This window comes from Mandrillus leucophaeus, unplaced genomic scaffold (genome assembly GCF_000951045.1).
Source record: "Mandrillus leucophaeus isolate KB7577 unplaced genomic scaffold, Mleu.le_1.0 Scaffold931, whole genome shotgun sequence".
NCBI classification, from domain to species: Eukaryota; Metazoa; Chordata; class Mammalia; order Primates; family Cercopithecidae; genus Mandrillus; species Mandrillus leucophaeus.
Genome location: NW_012110153.1, coordinates 869,746 through 891,414, shown reverse-complemented (window position 1 = coordinate 891,414; position 21,669 = coordinate 869,746). Strand labels below are relative to the sequence as shown.

The 21,669-nt window shown below is 44.8% G+C and overlaps 1 pseudogene across 1 annotated transcript; it reads left to right on the top strand.

The window, feature by feature from the left end:
• Positions 1–3,200: 3,200 nt before the first annotated feature.
• On the top strand, positions 3,201–19,189 carry LOC105532113 (annotated as a pseudogene). Its single transcript, XR_001004917.1, has 2 exons — positions 3,201–3,920; positions 17,776–19,189. The product of XR_001004917.1 is annotated as an ATP-dependent RNA helicase DDX3Y-like (transcript).
• The last annotated feature ends 2,480 nt before the right edge of the window (positions 19,190–21,669 follow it).

The following is a 21,669-nucleotide window of genomic DNA, read 5'->3' as shown; positions in this document are numbered from 1 at the left end:
TCCTCCACTAACCTTAACAATCCTAGGAGTGGGAGATCCTCTCAACACCCCAGGCCTCCAGACTGACACAAAGAGACACCTGGAGTCTGGGCAGAGCCATCACTCAAGGTCATGTGAAGCCCCAAGGACCTTGGATCACTGAGCACCCAGGCACCAGCTTGCATAGACCTGCCAACAAGGAAGGATGGGCTCTTTCACATGCCCCTAGGATAGAGATTGCATCCACAGTGATGAGGAGCAGATGGACTGCAGACCCCACCTCTGCGGCTCCTCACCTGACAGGGCCTCCCAAATGGGGCCTGCAGCGCAGCCATTCCACCATCTCCTGAGCACTCCGGCCAGTCTTGGCCCAGCATTTCTCTGGGGTGGAGCTCCCAGAAGAAACAGGCCTTCTTCCATTGCTGCGGCCATGGTACCCTCCCTTGCTGCCCACAGGCTAGGGAGGAAACAAAGAGCCTGATTGCTTTCACTGACACCTCCACCACATAGCACCTGTGCATCTACCTTATGTAGAAAGAGGACAGACTTATTTACACAAGAACCATCTCTCGCCCTGCTCTTCGGCACGCAGGCTCCCCTTGCCCTTAAGGGCTTGGGCCCCACACTGCTGGGGCCCCTAGGGTAGATGCCCAGCCCCGACTTAATCACTCTGATCAGCTGTGGCTCTGCATTTTTCTGGGGTGGAGCTCCCTGAGGCAACTGACAGGCCCTCTGCTGTGGCCAGCCACCAGAGTCCCCACCCTTACTGCCCCCAGGCTGGGGAGGAAACAAAAAGCCTGAGCCCTTACGCAAGCCTCCAGCATACCAGCAGCTACCTTGCAGAGGCAGCCAGAATGCTTTCTGCGTGACCCACCACCACCAGGGCCCCCTCCCAAATGGGGTTTATGCCTTCTGGCTTCCAGTGTACCTACTCAATCCCTACATGACTATTTCATCTCTGGCCCAGAGCTCTACTAAAATCCTTACCCCCACAAGCCTGTGATCTTCCCTTAGGCTCTCACTGCCTAAATGCTCTGCCTAACCCTACCTGAGTTCAGCCAGTGACCCGGGGACCAGCCTGCCCCTTACCATCACGACCAGCACCCGAGGAACCCCACCTCCACAACCTAGCTCCATCAGGACTCATACATGATGTTCAGCCAGCAATCTAGGGACTGAGGAGTTAGAGAACTTCCTACCCCATTCAAATTCTGCTGACATCTGACCACTTCCCTCCGAGCCTGAGGTCCATCTGACACAACCAGCTGATATTGCCATGACCAACACACAGGCCCAAAGGCGGACTCACTCCCCTTTTACACAAAGAAGTAATGAAATCACATTGGAGAACAGGGAAGCTATGAAGCTATTTATATTAATTAGGCTGAATGATGAAGTTCTACTCCAAAACCACTCCCATGGAGAGTCACAATTTTTTTTTTTTTTTTTTTTTTTTTTTTGTTGAGACAGAGTCTCGCTTTGTCGCCCAGACTGGAGTGCAGTGGCCGGATCTCAGCTCACTGCAAGCTCCGCCTCCTGGGTTCACGCCATTCTCCTGCCTCAGCCTCCCGAGTAGCTGGGACTACAGACGCCCGCCACCTCGCCCGGCTAGGTTTTTGTATTTTTTAGTAGAGACGGGGTTTCACCGTGTTAGCCAGGATGGTCTCGATCTCCTGACCTTGTGATCCGCCCGTCTCGGCCTCCCAAAGTGCTGGGATTACAGGCTTGAGCCACCGCGCCCGGCCGAGAGTCACAAATTAAGCAGTCCCCGAGGCTCTCAACCACACTGTGGCCCAGAGATAGACTACAGTGTGTGACTCATCTAGGAGTCATGAGCTCTGGAACATGGTTGTGATAAGGCAACAGTTCATATTCTTGTGTATCTAGGACAAGGGGCTTGTGCAGCACCCCACAATCCCCCACGAAAACTTCAGCACATTTCATTAGGAGTTCCTCCTACTCCTAGCCACCTCCACTAGGGCTGGTGCCTGCACTTGACATAGGAGTATTTGAGGGTAAGCCAGAAGTTCCAGCTCTGCCCAGCTGTGTCCCCCTACCCCCACAGAACAGGAAGCCCATGTCACAGAGCACTTCGTGCTTCAGCCCATTAGCTGAAACAACAGAGAGCATCTCCCAGTAAACAAAGATTAGTTACATATCCATCTGTTGCACAACCACTAACTCTGAACCATAAAACCATTGATAAAAGAAAAACTTCAGCTGAATTATATTTTTAAAAGTTTAATTTAGCAATGAACAATTCATGAATTGGGCAGTCCCTAGAATCAGGCAGATTCACAAAGACTCCAGTGCAGCCACATGGTGGAAGATTTATAGACAATAAAAAGGGAAATGACATACGGAAATTGGAAGTGAGGTACAGAACAGCTGGATTGGTTACAGCTCCACATATGCCTTCTTTGAACATAGTTTGAACACTCAGCAGTGTATAAATGGTTAAAGTATGGCCACTGGGACTGGCTAAAACTTAGCTATTGTTACAAATGCATACTACTAAGTTAGGTTTTCAATTTTGTCTGCCTATTAAGCTAGGTTACAGTTCATCCACAAGGACTCAAATATGGAAGTATGGAGTCCCTCTGAGGCCATATTTAGTTTGCTTTAACACCATATACCAGCATGTAGGTTGAACTACACAGCCCAATATGAAACCTGCTGACAGAAGTATGTAGCAATATGGACGTAAAGCCAAAAGACCCTCTTCAACATACTTTATAGTCACACCCTCTGTCAAGGAGGAGAAAGGGAAAGAAGAAAAAAAACCCAATAATATACAGATTGAAAGGGGGGGAATTTTACCTATAGGAAAATAATTACAAAAATTAGAAATGCCAGTTATCTCCAAAGGAGAAAGAACCCACACAAGAATTCTGGCACCATGAAAAATGTGAATGCTGTGACACCACCAGAAGATCACACTAGTTCTCCAATAATGGCCCCCAACTAAAATGGAAACTCAGAAATGTCGGCTAAAGAATTCAACCCATGGATTCCAAGAAAACTCAAAGATGTTCAAGATGAGATTGAAAATCAACAAAAAGAAACTACTAACACGATCCAGGAAAAGAAGGAAGAGATAAGCACCTTCAGAAGAAATCAATCAGAGCTTCTGCAATTGAAAACCTTACTTAAAAGAATATCAAAATACAATTGAAAAATTTATCAATAGACTAGACTAGACCAAGCAGAAGAAAGAATTTCAAAGCTTGAAGACTGGCCCTTTGAGCTAACCCAGTGGTGTGGGGGTGGGGGAAAATAAATAAATAATTTTTTAAAATGAACAAACTAGGATATTTTGTCTCATACTTACAGTGGACGACCTTGATTTTCCACTTCTTTTCAGGGATGAGTCATATGGTGATAGAAAATGCCCTCGACCTGGAGGAGCAGTTTGCTCATCTGGACCTGAACGCCTCTGATAAACAGAGTGGAGGAGGAAGTACAGCAAGCCAAGAGTGCTATATACCTCCTCACTTAAGGAACAAGGAAGCATCTAAAGGATTCTATGATAAAGACAGTTCAGGTTGGAGTTGTAGCAAAGATAAGGATGCATATAGCAGTTTTGGGTCTCGAGTTTCAAGAGAAAAGCCTGGTTATTTCAGTGATTATGGAAGTGGATCAAGGGGAAGATTTGATGATCCTGGATGGAGTGACTATGATGGTATTGGCAGTCATGGTGACAGAACTGGCTTTGGCAAATTTGAACGGAGTGGACACAGTCCGATAAAGATTATTGGTCAAAACCGCTTCCACCAAGTGAATGCTTGGAGTAGGTACTCTTTTCTGGAGGAAACACTGGGATTAACTTTGAGAAATGTGATGACATACCAATAGAGGCAACCAGCAGTAACTGTCTTCCACATATTGAAAATTTCAGCAATGTTGACATGGGAGAAATTATCATGGGGAACATTGAGCTTGTTACCTGCGTCTGTATAAGAGACCACTTGAGCAGGCTTAGTGTGAGCAACAAGGCTGTTTATTCACTTGGGTGCAAATGGGCTAAATCTGAGAAAGGAATCAGCAAAGGGTGGTGGGATTATCATTGGTTCTTACAGGTTTGGGATAGGCGGTTGAGTCAGGAGCAATTTTTTGCAGGCAGCAGATAGATGTTACAAAGTACATTCACAAGGGTGGGGGGAATGTTACAAAGTACATTCACAAGGGTGGGGCTGGTGTATTGTCACAAGGGCGGGGGAGAAATGTTACAAAGTACATTCACAAGGACGGGGAATATCACAAAGTACATTATCACAAGGGCGGGGGAATGTCACAATGGCTCGACCATGGTGTGGCCAGCTCAGAGGACCTTATATTCCTGTCTTTTTATGTTAATAATGAAGAAATAAAATAAGAAAGTAATGAAAACTTTGGGTGAAAATTTTGGGGGCAGTATGGACGGGTGATGGGCAACATTTCTCAGAGCTGCTTCAAGTGGGATTGGGGCAGTGTGGGAACCCAAAGTGGGAGAGATTAGACTGAAGTAAGATTTTGGGGGAAGGGGTGATATTGTGGGGTTGTTAAAAGCAGCATTTGTCACACAGAGTGATTAGTGATAGCCTGGATGCAGTTTTGTAGGAATTGAGGGATTAATCGGAAGACATAAGGCTCAATAAGAGAAGGAGGAAGATAGGTATTACAGGACTAACGATTGGAAGAAGCCAGGATACCCAGTTAGAGAGTGACCAGGTGGGTCCAGCATAATTAGTTGCCTGATTAGTGAGTTTTTGAGCTCTTTGAGTTTTTTGATGTTATCATATACCAGGCCAGATTGATTTAAGTGAAAACAACACTCTTCATTAAGAAATATACCAAGTCCTCCTTTTCCAGCAGTGAGTAAATTGAGGCCTTGGCGGTTCTGGAGGACAACTGCAGCTAAAGAGTCAACCTGGGCTTAGAGGACAGATAAAGTTTGTGATATATCTGTAACGCTAGCAGAGAAGTCATTAAAGAGGCTGTGGAATGTTATGACAGAGGTTGAGATGCCTGCTATTCCAGTTCAAAGTGCAATAGTGGAGGCAGAAAGTCCTAGACCCATAAGTAAAGGGATTAGTGGGAAGACTGTTTTTTGTCATGTTGATGTCATGAGGGGGACAGGCAGTTGTTCGTTCCCATCTACAAACTGGATTTTGGGGGTAAGGAAGACTAGGGAACATGTGCCCATCTAGCTGGCAGGTGGGCACATGTAGGTGGAAGAGCCACATAAAAAGAAGAGACCAGCTCGGTCGGGGAGACCCTACCCAAGTGGCTCTAGAGGAATTAAAGACACACACAGAAATATAGAGGTGTGAAGTGGGGAATCAGGGGTCTCACAGCCTTCAGAGCTGAGAGCCCTGAACAGAGATTTACCCACATATTTATTAACAGCAAACTAGTCATTAGCATTGTTTCTATAGATATTAAATTAACTAAAAGTATCCCTTATGGGAAATGAAGTGATGGGCCGAATTAATTGCAGGGGGAACATGCCCTTAAGACACAGATCGCTCAGGCTTTTGTTTGTGGCTTAAGAATGTCTTTAAGTGGTTTTCCGCCCTGGGCGGGCCAGGTGTTCCTTGCCCTCATTCCCATAAACCCACAACCTTCCAGCTTGGGCGTTATGGCCATTATGGACACGTTACATTGCTGCAGAGGTTTTGTTTATGGCCAGTTTTGGGGGGGCTTGCTCCCAACATGTCTCCCTTCTTTGATTTGCAAAAAGATAAAAGGGCAGCTTTGTCACGGTGAGCTACTTCTTGCAGGAGTCGGGATCCGCATCTGCAGACTATACAAAGACAAACAACATAGATTAAAAGCACAATCATCATTGAAATCACAGAGCTTCCAAGTGTTTTTATCCATTTAAATGGGTTACTAGCTGCTAATTTGTCTGCAGCTCCTTTAAACACTCCAGTTTCTGGCATTAAGGTCAGGTGTGCCTGGGATGCTTTAAATATTTGTTCTTTTAATTTTGCTATATCCAAAAACAAGTTTGTAGTGTCCTTCTAGATTTTTTTTTATTCTTTCCCAAATTTTGATCTTATTAAGAGCATTAAATAGTTTCCACAAATCCTTATGTTTAGCTCCTACAGCGAGCCATATCATTTGAGGTTGAGGTGCCACTATACCGCCATGGTTCCAGATAATAGGAACTTTTGCCGTACTTATCATTTTTACCATCTGATTTGTTCAGATCATCTGAACATAGTATGGCCATGGCACGCAGACCGAGAGGTGCAATTTAAGCTAAACATCCCCTTAGGGAACCGATCAATAATGATTCCATAGGAATCGTTGTGCAGCACCTCTGCCTGTTCTGCAGAGCAATCTTCCTAAACAAGTACATTCATTTTTTCTAACTGGGTCCAATCCTGTTTACAAATACGTTTTTGAGGGTGGTATGCCTCAATTATAGGATCAGATTTATTATGGTAAATACTGAGATCAGAAAGCATGTGTAACTGTGTCATAGTGATTGCATCCAGGCATTATTACCAGCCCTTATTGAAGGAATACTCACGGCAGTGGTGATAACTGCTATCATAGCTACCATTAAATTATTCATTGTGAGTGGTTGTCCCACTTTCCTCAGGTTTTCTTTTGCCATCTGTGACAGCTTCTTGATCTGCCCCCAGGTGGGTGGCTGTGTTCGATGGGTGTGGGCCGTGACAGTAGGGGTCCTCCTCAGCGTCAGTCTCAACATGTCTGCAACTGGGGGGTCCTCGGGATCCTCCCAGAGTCTCTTCCTTGGCATCTGGCTCATAATAAGGTTTCAGGTGTCTTGATAGTACCCAAATCGGCTGTTGGTTTTGGCCTGGAGAAATACAAGCATAACCTCTACCCCAAGTTACTATTTTACCTATTTCCCAACTTTTTGTCATTGGATCTTTTCACCAAATAATGCTAGATTAAATTGTATATGGGCTGTCCTGTAATCCCTATTTCTCCTCCTTTTTTGTTTTTGTCAGCAGTTGTTCATCTATATGAAATTGTAACTGAGCATTTTCAATTAACTGTGTGGAATGAATCACGTATGAAGAATCAGAAATCACATTAATAGGCATATCAGAAGCAGTCAATACCTCAATTACAGCTACAAGCACCACTTTTTGAGTTGAAGTATAGGAAGTCTGGAAAACTTTACTTTTTGAACCAGAATAAGAAGCTTTACCATTACTAGACCCATCTGTAAAAACATTCTCAGCACCTTCAATTGGTTTAAATTTAGTTATTTTAGGGAGAATCCAATTAGTTAATTTCAAAAACTGAACCAGCTTCATTTTAGGAAAATGATTATCGAGAATACCCACAAAGTCAGCTAAATGGGTTTGCCAAGTAAGACTATTTATAAAAGCTTGCTGTATTTGTGCCTTTGTGAGAGGGACAATAATTTTTCCAGGATCATATCCATGTAATTTAACAATCCAGTTCTCCCAATCCCTATCATAGTAGCAATTTGATCTAAATAAGGAGTTAGAGTCCGTGAATTAGTATGTGGAAGAAAAAGCCACTCTACTAAGTCCTGTTCTTGGACAATAACACCAGTAGGTGAATGCTGAGTTGAAAAGATTAGCAAATCTAGAGTCTTCTCTGAATCTATTCTATTTATCTGAGCTTTATGGACTTGTTTTTCAATCAGTTGTAACTCTGCCTCCACCTCCTTTGTTAATTGCCAAGGGCTAGTGAGACTAGGATTTCCTCTAAGGATAGAAAACAGATTATTCATGGCATAGGTAGAGAGCAGGTCATATCCAATTAATATCCCCTAGTAATTTTTGAAAATCATTTAATGTTTTTAATTTATCCCTATGTATGGTTACTTTCTGTGGCACAATGGTAGTGTCATTTACTAAGGTCCCCAAGTAGGAGTAAGGAGTAGTAGTCTGAATTTTGTCAGGAGCTGTAATTAAACCAGCATGAGAAATTGAATTTTGCAAGTGATCATAACATTGGAGTGGTATTTCTTGAGTGGGGGCAGCACAAAGTATATCATCCATATAGTGAATAATGTAACACTGTGAAAAGTTTTGACGAGTAGGTTCAATGGCTTATCCCACATACCTCTGGCAAATAGTTGGACTGTTTAACATGCACTGTGGCAACACTTTCCAATGATAATGGTTAGCAGGCTGCAGGTTGTTTACTGCAGGAATTGTAAATGCAAACCATTCACAGTCTTGCTCAGCTAAGGGGATAGTAAAGAAACAGTCTTTTAAATCTATGACTATTGAAGGCCAATTTTTTGGAATTATAGTAGGCGAAGGCAATCCTGCCTGTAATGCTCCCACAGGTCGTATAACTGAATTGATGGCTCTTAAGTCAGTTAACATTCTCCATTTACCTGATTTTTTTCTTAATTACAAAAACTGGAGAATTCCAAGGAGAATATGTTGGAGCTATGTGCCCATTTTCTAATCGTTCAGCAACTAATTTCTCTAAAGCCTCCAGTTTTTCTTTACTTAGTGGCCATTGTTCTATCCAAATTGGCTTATCTGTTAACCATTTTAAAGGTATAGGTTCTGGAGACTTAACAATGGCCGCCATCAAAATTTTTTTCCTAATCTTTGGTGGGAACTCTGTTTTTCCACTTGAAGCGGTTTTTTTAAACCTTGCAAATTTTTTTTCTGGTCTCATACCAGGGACATAACCCATTTCATGCATTGTATGTTGACTTTGAGGGCTATATAATTGTTCTGGAATTAGAACTTGTGCTTCCCATTGTTGTAATAAATCTCTTGCCCATAAATGTATAGGTACAGAAGTTATAATTGGTTGAATGGTCCCAGGTTGTCCATCAGGCCCCTCACAATGCAAAATATAACTACTTTGATATACTTCAGCAGCTTTACCAACTCCAACTATGTTAAATTGAGTGGGTTGAATTGGCCACGTGGACAGCCAGTGCTGTAGAGAAATGATTGAAATTTCCGCTCCCGTATCTACCAAACCTTTAAATTTCCTTCCTTGAATAGTTATTTCACAGGTAGGACGTTTATCAATAATTTGATTTACCCAATAATCTGCTTTGCCTTGTTTATTTGTGCTTCCAAATCCTCCCATTTCTTTAGTTTAGTTTCACTTTTCCCCATTCCCAAATATGGCACAATCAGGAGCTGTGCTATGCGCTCTCCTGGCTCTGCTTTCCAGGAACAGAAGTAGATACAACAATTTGAATTTCCCCATTGTAATCTGAATCAATGACTCCTGTATGTATTTGTATGCCTTTTAAACTTACACTAGACCTTCCTAAAAGTAATCCTATTGTCCCTGCTGGCAAGGGTCCACAGACTCCTGTTGGGACCTTTTGCGAGGGTTCCCCAGGCAGAAGACTCACAGCTTTCGTGCAGCATAAATCTACTGCGGCACTACCAGCAGAGCGTCCCAGTCAGTAGGTGTCGGTATCATTCGACTAGAAACAGTAACATTCTTAAACAGTCCCACTACAAAAGGAGAACCTGGTCCATACTGACTTATTGCTTGTTTTAATTCTTTGAGTAATTTAAAAGGAAAAGGCTCAAATGTAGCTATAATATTCCCCTCTTGATCTGGGGTGTGTATTCTAACAGGGAACTGCCAAGTCTCTAAATCACCCTCTTGTCTAGCTTGCTGAATTCCTGCCTGAATCAAACTAAGAGCAGTCGCTCGAGGCGCTGCTCGAACAGTAACTGGGGTAATTACTTTTCGCCCAGTGTACTCCGGAAAAGAAAGATCTAGGGGGTCATTTTCTTCAAAATAATAATGAGGGGGTGCAGAAGGGTAAGGATGAACCTCTCCTTCCTTTGCCGCTTTAGCTTCAGCTGGCAAATAAACATGCTCTGTAACCTCTTCTGTTACTTCACTATACTCTTGTTCCTTCTCCTTATCAGTGTGAAAAAGTTCCAAGGTGAAACGAACCAGACCCAAACTTGCTCCATTGTTACCCTGAAGCTTCTGAGCTCCTCTTCTTACTCACCAGGGGATTGCTTTAAGAGTACTCGGGTGTCCTCCAGCTTGTTTTCCATTCCAACCGTCGCTCCGGCAACCCTTCGACCTGGATTCCAGCCCCCATGAATGGACGCCTCTTGCTGAGACCAGCTCGGTCGGGGAGACCCTCACCCAGTGGTGCTAGAGGAATTAAAGACACACACAGAAATATAGAGATGTGAAGTGGGGAATCAGGGGTCTCACAGCCTTCAGAGCTGAGAGCCCTGAACAGAGATTTACCCACATATTTATTAACAGCAAACCAGTCATTAGCATTGTTTCTATAGATATTAAATTAACTAAAAGCATCCCTTATGGGAAACGAAGGGATGGGCTGAATTAATGGCAGCAGGAACACGCCCTTAAGACACAGATCGCTCAGGTTTTTGTTTGTGGCTTAAGAATGCCTTTAAGCGGTTTTCCGCCCTGGGCGGGTCAGGTGTTCCTTGCCCTCATTCCGATAAACCCACAACCTTCCAGCTTGGGCCTTATGGCCATTATGGGCATGTTACATTGCTGCAGAGATTTTGTTTATGGCCAGTTTTTGCGGGGCTTGCTCCCAACAACCTTGTGTTAGGCAGAACTGGAAATGTAAAGTGAAAAGGTGAGATGGTGTACTGAGAGGAGTCCTGCACCCCAAATCCTAGAGATCCAGCAAGGACAGCAGCTGTTAAGAGGTTGTAATGGGGATTGATGGTGCAATTGTGTAGAGTGAGAGGTTTGGTTTTCATGGTATATGAGAAAGCGCATAGTGTCTACGAGTAACCTTTCACTGCTATTGATGGGGCTGGGTAAAAGCAAGCAAGAGGAGGGGTCAGGAGGAGAGTCAGATGAGCAGGGAGAGGGTAGCCAAGGATGGAGTGAGATGCAGGGTAGGTGTCTTCCTAAACAATAGTGACTGCCAATGTTTTTTTAGTTTGTCAATAATGATAGAGGGCTTATCAGTAATGCGAAGTTGGAATGCTCCCATCTGTTTGGTAATGCGTGTGGCTGGGTTCTGGAGATAAGGACTAAAGGAACATTTGGAAGGTGGAAGGTTGCCTAAAGGGATTCCAGTAGGCTGTTGTCAGGAGATGCATAAAGGAGCAGCAACAGGGATAGTTGTCTGTGCGATTAGGGGTCCAAATATTGGCGGGGGGAGGGGGGGTGGAATTGACATAAGGAGAAAGGTGCTGCAAGTAGATGCGGAGAAGTGTGGCAACTTGTTGGTGCGAAATGTCTAGGGAGTTCTCACCAAATCTGTCTAGAAAGTAAAGAAGTTCCTCAGGCGGGTAAACATGAGGGCTATTAAAGGAGGTTCGGAGGTGCAGGGAGACAGGAGAGGTAGCCCAGTCGGCCTGTAGAGCCGGGATGGCTGTGTAAGAGCAGGAAGAAAGGGAAACACATAGCCAACAATTCTTTGCTAGAGAAGGATTGGAGGCAGTGAGGAGAGAGTGGGTGAGATTGATAGTATGCTGGGGGTACCTAGGAAGAGGTAAGAGTGACTGGAGAATGGGGGCAAGGATTAGTGAATAGAAAAGTAAAAAAAAAAAAAGAACTTCATCAGGATAGAAGAATTGTGTACCTTGCCACTGAAGATCTTCTATCCACTCCCAGAGCGAGTTAAGGGTGGCGGTTTGAGGTAAAACCAGGAGATATCAATTATGATGGTTTGGAGGAAAAGTGTAAACTGGCAGTGTAAACAAGGGCAGGGCATTTATGAGTAGTTGAGAATGGTGAATAGAAAGTATGACTAGACTGAAGATAGTAGGGATGACAGGTTTTTGGGGCACAGTCCAAGTAGTGGGGGTGACTGCATAAAGCCCTGTTACAAAAAGTAGGGTAAGGATGAATAGACCTAATAGAATGAAGGAATGTATTAGGCTCATAAGGGTTATTACTGTTCTTCAGAAATGCGAGTGAGTTTAAGGGAAGTAGGGGAGAGTACCTGCGATTTCCAGGAGGAAGAGGAGAGATCAGGCTGGCTGGCGGACACAGCTTTATTCTGGAACGGTGAATCCAAAAGGGAAGGTCCTGCAGGCGGACAGCAGTTGGGGTACTATAGATGACTAAATAGGGTTCAGCCCATTGAGGTTGTAGAGTTTGAGGGGTCAGATTCTTAACAAGAACTGATTGTCCAGCTAGGGTGTCTTCATATGGCTGGGAATCTGGAGTAGGGAAGAAAAGATTAGCAGCCTGGTGAATTTCCTGTCTAGCCTGCTGGAGGACCAGAAGATAGTCCTCCTTGAGAGCTGGTGTCTGGCATGAGGTTGGGGCCCAGCAAGAAGGTACGTCCATGTAAATTTTCAAATGGACTATACCCTGTAGCTTCTCAAGGATAGGCTCTAATTCTAAGGAGGGCAAATGGTAAAAGTGCTGTCCAGTCTTTCTTAAGTTGGAGGCTGAGCTTGGTGAGGTGTGTTTTTAAAAGACCATTAGTTCTTTCTACCTTTCCCAAAGATTAAGGATGGTAGGGGGTATGAAGTTTCCACTGGATGCCAAGGGCCTGGGAGACTGCTTGAGTGACCTGACTAATGAAGGCCAGCCGGTCCGTTATCAGACTGTATAGAGGTCAGAAGGCCAAACAGAGGAAATATGTCTGACAGAAGGGAAGAAATGACTGTGGTGGCCTTCTCAGACCCTGTGGGAAAGGCCTCTACCCATCCAGTGAATGTATCTACCCAGATCAAAAGATATCTTAGTTTTTTGACTCAGGGCATATGGGTAAAGTCAATCTGCCAGTCTTGGGTGGCGGCAAATCCTCTAGCTTGATGTGTAGGAAAGAGAGGGGGCCTGAGATATCCCTGAGGGGTGGTAGAGTAGCAGATGAAACACTGAGAAGTAATTTCCTTGAGGATGGATTTCCATGATGGAAAAGAAATGAGAGGTTCTAAGAGATGGGCCATTGGCTTGTAACCCACATGAAAGAGGTTATGAAAGGATGATAAGATAGAATGAGCCTGTGAGGCAGGAAGGAGGAATTTTCCTTGATCCAAGGACCACTTGCCTTGAGTAGGAAGGGATTGATAGGTAAGAGTTTCAATGGGAGAATAGGTGGGAGTGATAGATGAGAAGGAAGAAAACTGGCCGTGAGGGACAGATATGCGAATACTAGCTGCTTCTTTTGCTGTATTATCAGCATAAGTGTTGCCTCAAGCAATGGGATCTGGTGACCTCTGATGCCCTTTGCAGTGAATGACTTCAGCTTCCTTGGGCAGTAGAGCAGTCTTAAGGACGATTTTTATTAAGGTGCGTTGATGATGGAGGACCCTTGTGTAGTGAGAAAACCTTTCTGCCCGTATAACAGCATGGTGATATAGGATGTGGAAGGCATACTTGGAATCAGTGTAGATATTGACACGTAGTCCCTTTGCAAGGGTAAGGGCCCAGTTTAAAGCAATGAGTTCGGCTTGTTGAGAGGTAGTGGAAAGGGGCAGGGCAGTAGCTTCAATGACAGATGTGGAAGACACTACAGCATAGCCTGCCCTTGCTGGTGACTGATGATTGGGCCTTGAAGAACTACCATCATAAACCAAGTGTGGTCTGGATTAGGAACAGGAAAGAGGGAAATATGGGGAAATGGGGAGGATGCCATATGGATTAGAGAGATACAGTCATGAAGTTCAGATTTGGTGCTAGGTATAAGGTGAGAGGATGGGTTGAAGTTTGTGCCAGGACACAGACCTTGTGGGAGTTTCAGTGAATAGTTAGTACAGTTGGAGGAGTTAGGGGGCGGAAAGTATATGCACCAAGCGTGATTAGGAAAATAGATGTTGAAACTTATGAGAACTGTAGAGAGTAAGTGGGGCATGGGTTGTGATCTTGAGGGCCTCTAGAAGTATTGAAGTGGCAGCTGCTGCCGCATGTAGACATGAGGGCCAGCCTAGAACTGTGAGGTTAAGTTGTTTGGATAGGAAGGCTACAGGTCGTGGGCCTGGTTCCTGTGTAAAAACTCTTGACCGCACAGCCTTGTATTTCAGCTGTATGTAAGAAGAAGGATTGGGACGAGTTAGGGAGTGCTAATGTGGGGACTGTTTCTAGGGCTGTCTTTAAGGAACAAAAAGAAGAGTGGGGAAAGGACTTAGGGTCTATGGGGTCAGTCAGGTTTCCCTTTGTGAGTTTATATAGTGGTTTAGTTGGATTGCAAAACCTGGTATCCAAAGGCGAAAGTATCCAACCATGCCTAGGAAGGAAAGGAGTTGTTGCTTTGTAGAAGTGGTTGGGGTTTTGGAGATTAGCCATACACAGTTAGCAGGGAGAGCATGTGTGTTTTGATGAAGGACTCTGCCAAGATAGGTAATGGATGGGGAAGAAATTTGGGCTTTAGAGGGGGATATATGATACCGCTTTGAGAATATATGTCGAAGGAGCAGGAGGGTATCCTGTTGGGAAGATTCATAAGAGGGGATGCAGAGGAGAAGGTTGTCCATATATTGAATAAGGTGAGAAACAGATGAATGGAAAGAAAGTAGATCATGAGAAAGAGTTTGACTAAGGTAATGGGGGCTGTCTCTGAAGCCTTGTGTCAGTACAGTCCAGGTGAGTTGCTGAGACTGGTGGGTGTCAGGGTCAGTCCATGTGAAAGCAAAAAGAGGTTGGGATGAGGGGTGCAAAAATAGTGAGGAAAGTATCTTTGAGGTCAAGGATGGAATAATGAGTTGTGAAGGGAGGTATTGAGGATAGGAGAGTACATGGGTTTGGCACCACAGGATGGATAGGTAAGACAATTTGGTTAATAAGGCAAAGATCCTGAACCAAGCTGTAAGATTTGTCCGCTTTCTGGACTAGTAGGATAAGGGAGTTGTAAGGAGAATTTGTAGGCTTTAAAAAGCCATGCTGTAACAGGTGAGTGATAACAGGCTTTAGTCCTCTTAAAGCCTGTTGTGGGATGGGGTACTGGTGTTGAGCGGGGTAAGAGTGATTAGGTTTTAATGGGATGGTAAGGGGTGCCTGATTAGTCACCAAGGAGGGAGTAGAGGTATCCCATACTTGTGGATTAAGGTAGGGAGACATGAGAGGAGAATTCAAAGGAGGCCTTGAATCAGGTAAAAGGACAGCAATGAGGTGTAGTTGTAATCCAGGAATAATCAGGGAAGCAGATAATTTAATTAAAATGTCTTGGCCTAGTAAGGGAACTGGGCAGGTGGGGATAACTAAAAAAGAGTGCATAAAAGAATGTTGTCCAAGTTGGCACCAGAGTTGGGGAGTTTTAAGGGGTCTAGAAGCCTGGCCATCAATACCCACAACAGTTACAGGGGCAAGGGAAACAGGCCCTTGAAAAGAAGGTAATGTGGAGGGGGTAGCCCCTGTATCGATTAAACAGGATATGGACTTACCCTCCACTGTAAGAGTTACCCAAAGCTCGGCGTCCGTGATAGTCCAAGGGCTTCCAAGGCAATCAGGCAGCATCAATTTTCAGCCGCTAAGCCAAGGAGATCTGGGAAGGAGTCAGGCAAGGAACGCTGGGTTTGAGCTCCAAGAGCTTTAAGAGTGGCAGCGATGTGAGTCAGACAGTCTGACTTCCAGTGGGGGCCCACACAGGGGTTTCAGTGTGGTAGGAGCCCCAGGGAGCTGCGGCTTAGATGTTCTGAAGGTTTTGTATGCTGGAGAAGTGGTTGTGGGTTGTCTTACAGTGGAGGCAAGCAGCTATAACTCAGAGATACGTTGCCACTTTGCAGCTGCTTTTCTGTTATTGAACACCTTGAAGGTGAGGTTGATTAAATCCTATTGTGGGATTTGAGGGCCAGAATCCAACTTTTGGAGCTTTTTTCTAATGTCAGGATTGCATTGGGTCATAAAATGCATATTAAGGATAAGGCGGCCTTCTGGACCCTCTGGGTCTAGGGCTGTAAAGCATCTAAGGGTAGCTGCTAAGCGGGCCATGAACTGGGCTGGGTTTTCATTTTTACCTTGGGTAGTTTCCTTTAGCTTGTCATAATTAACAGCTTTGTATGCTGCCTTTTTGTGCCCCTAGACTAGGCAGGAGACCATGTAATCTCACCTAGCTATACCTGGGGAGTCTGTGTGGTATTGCCAACAGGGATCCTCTCGGGGAACTGCCCTGGTGCACTCTTGGAGACCTGGCTCATGAAGCTGGCAGGTGTCTGCATAGGACTGGGCTAGAGAATAAACTCTTTCTCATTTATCTGGGTAGAGGGTAGAGGTCAGGATGACATTTATCTCACTCCAGGTTAAATTGAAGGACTGAGTTAGATATTGGAATTCCTGTATATATTTATTGGGGTCTGATGAGAAAGAGCCTAAATGCTGTCTGATTTGGGAAAGGTCTGATAGAGAAAAAGGCACATGTACCCTGACTATGCCTTCAGCTCCAGCCACCTCTCTAAGAGGAAATTGTTGGGCAGGTGGGGGAGAGCTAGTCATGGAATGAAACTGTAAGCCTGACCGGGTGTGAGGAGGGAAGGTAATAGAAGGGTTATAGGGTAGGGGAGTGGAGGCTATAGAAGAATTGGGACCTGATTCAGCCTGGCGAGGAGTGGCCAGGGGAGGAGAAGAGAGGTAAGAGGGGTCAGTGGAAAAGGAGGATTCAGAGGACTCTGAGTTTGGGGTGGAGACCAGAGGAGCGGATGGGAGAGAAAGAAGGAAAATCTGGGACAAGTTGCATTGGGAGCAGAGACTAGGGAGGGAATGAAGTGTAAAAAAATGCCTGGACGTAAGGCACCTTGGACCATTTGCCCATTTTTTGACAAAAATTATCTAGGTCTTATAGGATAGACAAATCGAAAGTGCCATTCTCTGGCCACTTGGAACTATTGTTGAGTTCGTACTGGGGCCAAGTAGTATTACAGAAAAAATAAGATGTTTAGGTTTTAGGTCAGGTGTTAGTCAAACGGGTTTTAAGTTTTTAAGAACACAGGCTAAGGGGGAAGAGGGAGGAATGGATGGCAGAAAGTTACCCATAGTGGAAAAGGTAAGTTTAAAAAGGAAGGTAGAGACATGGAGAAATGGAGGTGGCAGCTACAGACTTCCAGTAGGCGTCCCTGACTGAGTCCTGGGCTGTAATGTGGGTGAGCAGCCAAAGCAGGCATCCCCACAATTGACCTGCCACCAAGGGAATGTGAGTGAATGATCAAGGCAGGTGTCCCCATGGTGATCAGACACCAAGGGAAGACTGTCTTCCCAAGTCCATGACCAACATTGGAATTTTTGAATGCACGGATAAAGTGTATCTCCTTTTTGTCTCTACCAGGAAGGGAGAGGAACTGAAATTGAAAGGAAAGAGATTGAAGGGAGGTGAGAGAGGTTAGTTAGAGAGTGAAAAAACCGCTCACCCGAGTGTGAAGAACTGCTTACCGATTTGGAATTGGTGAGATGGTCCTTGGGCTGGCTGGTCTGATGACCCGAGGTCATACGTGGATCTTCTCACAGAGGGAGCATGAGGACAGGGGACCAGTCTCTCGAAGGAGTTCCCCTGTCCCGGGTCTTTGGCACCAAATATTATGCGTGTCCGTATAAGAGACCACCTGAGTAGGCTTAGTGTGAGCAACAAGGCTGTTTATTCACTTGGGTGCAAGTGGGCTGAGTCCGAGAAAGGAGTCAGCAAAGGGTGGTGGGATTATCATTTATTCTTATAAGTTTGGGATAGGCGGTAGAGTCAGAAGCAATTTTTTGCAGGCAGGGGATGGATGTTACAAATACATTCACAAGGGCAGGGAGGAATGTTACAAAGTACATTCACAAGGGCGGGGAGCATGTATTGTCACAAGGGTGGGGAGGAATGTTAGAAACTACCTTCACAAGGATGGGGAATATCACAAAGCATATTATCACAAGGGTGGGGGAATGTCACAATGGCTTGACCACGGTGCGGCCAGCTCAGAGGACCTTACAGAGCTTACTCACTATACTCATCCTACTCCACTGCAAAAACATGCCATTCCTATTATTAGGGGAAAAAGAGACTTAATGGCTTGTGCCCAAGCAGGGTCTGGGAAAACTGCAGCATTTCTTTTACCCGTACTGAGTCAGATATATATAGATGGTCCAGGAAAAGCTTTGAAGGCTGTGAAGGAAAATGGAAGGTATGGGTGCCATGAACAATACCCAATCTCCTGGGTTTTAGCCCCAACAAGAGAATTGGCTGTACAGATATGAGGAAGCCAGAAAATTTTCATACCAGTGTAGAGTTCATCCTTGTGTAGTTTATGGTGATGCTGATATTGGTCAACAAATTCAAGTCTTGGAACATGGATGCCACTTGTTAGTAGCCATGCCAGGACGTCTAGTGGATTTGATGGAAAGAGGAAAGATTGGATTAGACTTCTGCAAATACTTAGTGTTGGATGAAGTTGATAGGATGTTGGATACGGGATCTGGACCTCAGATACATTGTATACTTGAACAAGATACTATGCCACCAAAGGGCATTCATCACATCATGATGTTTAGTGCCACTTTTCCTAAGGAAATACGATGCTTGCTCGTGACTTTTTGGATGAATATGTATTTTTGGCTGTAGGCAGAGTAGGCTCTACCTCTGAAGTAGTTTGGGTGGAAGTAGTTTGGGTGGAAGAGCCAGATAAACGGTCATTTCTGCTTGATCTCTTAAATGCACCAGGGAAGGATTCACTGACTTTAGAGTTTGTGGAGACAAAAAAGGGAGCAGATTCTCTGGAGAATTTCTTATACCATGAAATATATCCTTGTACTAGTATTCATGGAGACCAATCACAGAGAGATCAAGACGGAGGCCCTTCACCAGTTTTCCTTGGGGAAAAGTCCAATTCTAGTGGCTACAGCTGTGGCAGCATGAAGACTAGACATTTCAAATGTGAAACATGCTTCAATTTTGATTTGCCAAGTGATATTGAAGAATATGTGCCTTGTATTGGCTGTACAGGATGTGTGGGAAACCAGGGCCTTGCCGTCTCATTCTTTAATGAAAGAAATATGAATATTACAAAGGATTTGCTGGATATTCTTGTAGAATTTAAACAAGAAGTACCTGCTTGATTGGAAAACATAGCTGATAAACACCACTACAAGGGTGGTATTCGTGCATGATCTAAAAGATTCAGTGGAGCATTTGGTGCCAGAGACTATTGACAACGTAGTGGTTCCAGCAGTTCTGGCTTTAGTAGTAGTCATACAAGCAGCAGCTGCAGTGGTGGAGGTGGTCATGACATCAGCAGCAGATGTGGTAGAGGTGGCTATGGAGGCTTCTACAACAGTGATGGATGTGTAGGAAATTATAACTCTTGTTATAAGAGTTACTAAGAGCCAGGCGTGGTGGCTCACGCCTGTAATCCCAGCACTTTCGGAGGCCGAGGTGGGCGGATCACGAGGTCAGGAGTTCGAGACCAGTCTGGCCAAAATAGTGAAACCCCGTCTCTACTAAAAATACACAAAAAATTAGTCCGGCGTGGTGGTGTGTGCCTGTAATCCCAGTTACTCAAGAGTCTGAGGAGGAGAATCGTGTGAACCCAGGAGGCAGAGGTTGCAGTGAGCCGAGATCGTGCCACTGCACTCCAGCCTGGGTGACAGAAGAAGACTCCGTCTCGAAAAAAAAAAGAGTTATTAAGAAATTATTTTAGGCAGATAGGAAAAGGGGTCCTTGGGAAGTTTTTGTTTCTTTTAGAGCAACTCCAGAAATTCGTGAGATGGTTTCTTATCTAGCAGGAAAGCCCTGGCTCTTAAAGCCAGGCCAGCAAGCTTTGATATGCAAATACCAGCCATCAGAAACTTGGCCCACCCAAACATGGCAATTCCTGCAGTCTTATTCTTGCCCTGGCCTCCACATGTGCCTGGCGACACGGCCACCCCCACATATCCACACATGTGTAAAACATCCTGGTGCCCTGTATTTGCATATTAAAAGGCTAGGGTGGAAGGGCCAGTTTTTTTCTCCTGCTACTTTAATGACATGCTTGGTCAAACCAATCCCCTGAGCCCTATCCAAATCAGACACCACCTCCTCCAGCCTCCTCATATAAGCAGCCACTTTTCTGTCACACTTGGGGTTTTTCTCTTTGTTCCAATCCCCCTACCTTCTGTCTCTGTACGGGGGAGGTGTTTTCTTCTTCCTTCCTTCTTTCTTGCCTATTATACTCTCCGCTCTTTAAAACCACTCCACGTGGGTCTGTGTCATTTTATCTAAATTGACACAAGATTAAGGACCCTGGTGTTCCTCCAGTTATCGGAGCCATATCATTTTGATCCATTGGCCGGGAAACTGAGGTACAGCCTTTGTTGGAGCGGTAAGTATGAGAGCAAGCTTAAAATCTGTTCCATCATTCACAAGGTGCTCTTGGCCTCTATATTAAAATAAAATCAAATAGATCAACCCAAACTACTTTCTGTGTGATATTCTCAGATGTAGAGCCTACTCTGCCTGCAGCCAAAAAGATATACTCATCTAAAAAGTCATGAGTAAGCATCTGTATTTCCTTAGGAACAGGCATGCATCAGCCTAGTACATACACTTAGCATTGGCTGCCCTACTACAGACTCAGATGTGAGGCTTGCTGGTGAGAACATGGAGAACCCCCCCCCATTACCCATGAGTACTGGGAATGTTGGCCATGTTTTGAACTAGTTTCTTTTCACGGGGAGACCTCGCCATTGAGTAAGGCTGGGAAAAGTTCTGAGGTAACTGAGAATTTCTGGCCAGGGGACATCCTGGCATGATTCACAGGCCAGTGGACCAGACTCAGCCTCCAATAGCCTGTTCCGGGTGTTGGCAGAGAACCCTCAATTATTCTGTTGCAAAACTCTTCTTCCTTCTCTATCCGTGGCGTCTTACTCTTTCTCTGATTTAAATGTGCAGGTATTTTTACAGCCTAGGAAAGAAATCCTGTTAGGCAAGATCAGGAAAATGCCTCTAGGAACAGTTTTCCCCATTCCTCTGCAGTGAAGTTACTCGCTACCGCGTCTCTGGCAAGCACATAGTATTTCTAAGCTAACAACGCCACCTAGTGGAAATAGGAATCCTCTAGATGAGACACATTTTTTTCCTTTTTCTTTTATAGTAACACTGCAGCTTCTTTTTACACCGTTAAAAATCAGGCTCTATGCTTCTTCTGGAAATGGGAAGTTTCTGCCTTTAGCAGTTAGGAGTAAGATGCCTAGGGACCGGGCGCGGTGGCTCACGCCTGTAATCCCAGCACTTTGGGAGGATGAGGCAGGCAGATCACGAGGTCAGGAGATCGAGACCATCCTGGCTAACACGGTGAAACCCCGTCTCTATTAAAAATACAAAAAACTTAGCTGGGCACGGTGGAGGGCACCTGTAGTCCCAGCTACTTGGGAGGCTGAGGCAGGAGAATGGTGTGAACCCGGGAGGTGGTGCTTGCTGTGAGCCAAGAACACGCCACTGCACTCCAGCCCAGGCGACAGAGCAAGACTCTGTCTCAAAAAAAAAAAAAAAAAGTCTTCCGCAGCCAGATTTTATTCCCACTATTGTCCCATCAGTAGAAAAATGGCCATTCGGTTCCTACGTTCTTTTAAGGCACCTACTATGTCTCTGATTAAAACAGTACTTAATTAGTAAGGTAATTTTAAATTCAGAAGTTAACCGGAACCTTTTTTTTTAAGGGTAAGTGCTTTAGCATGGGCTGTAATAGCAGGCAATCTAGCACATTGCCTCCACTAAAGGAGCCTTGCCCAAAAGTGACACAGTCTCTCCGGAGATCCACTTTTCAGACAGCCAGGCAAATCACACAGGTTCTAGTAAGTCAAAGGGAAATCACACAAGGTGGATAAACTAAGGCTGCATGGGTAAGCGTGGTT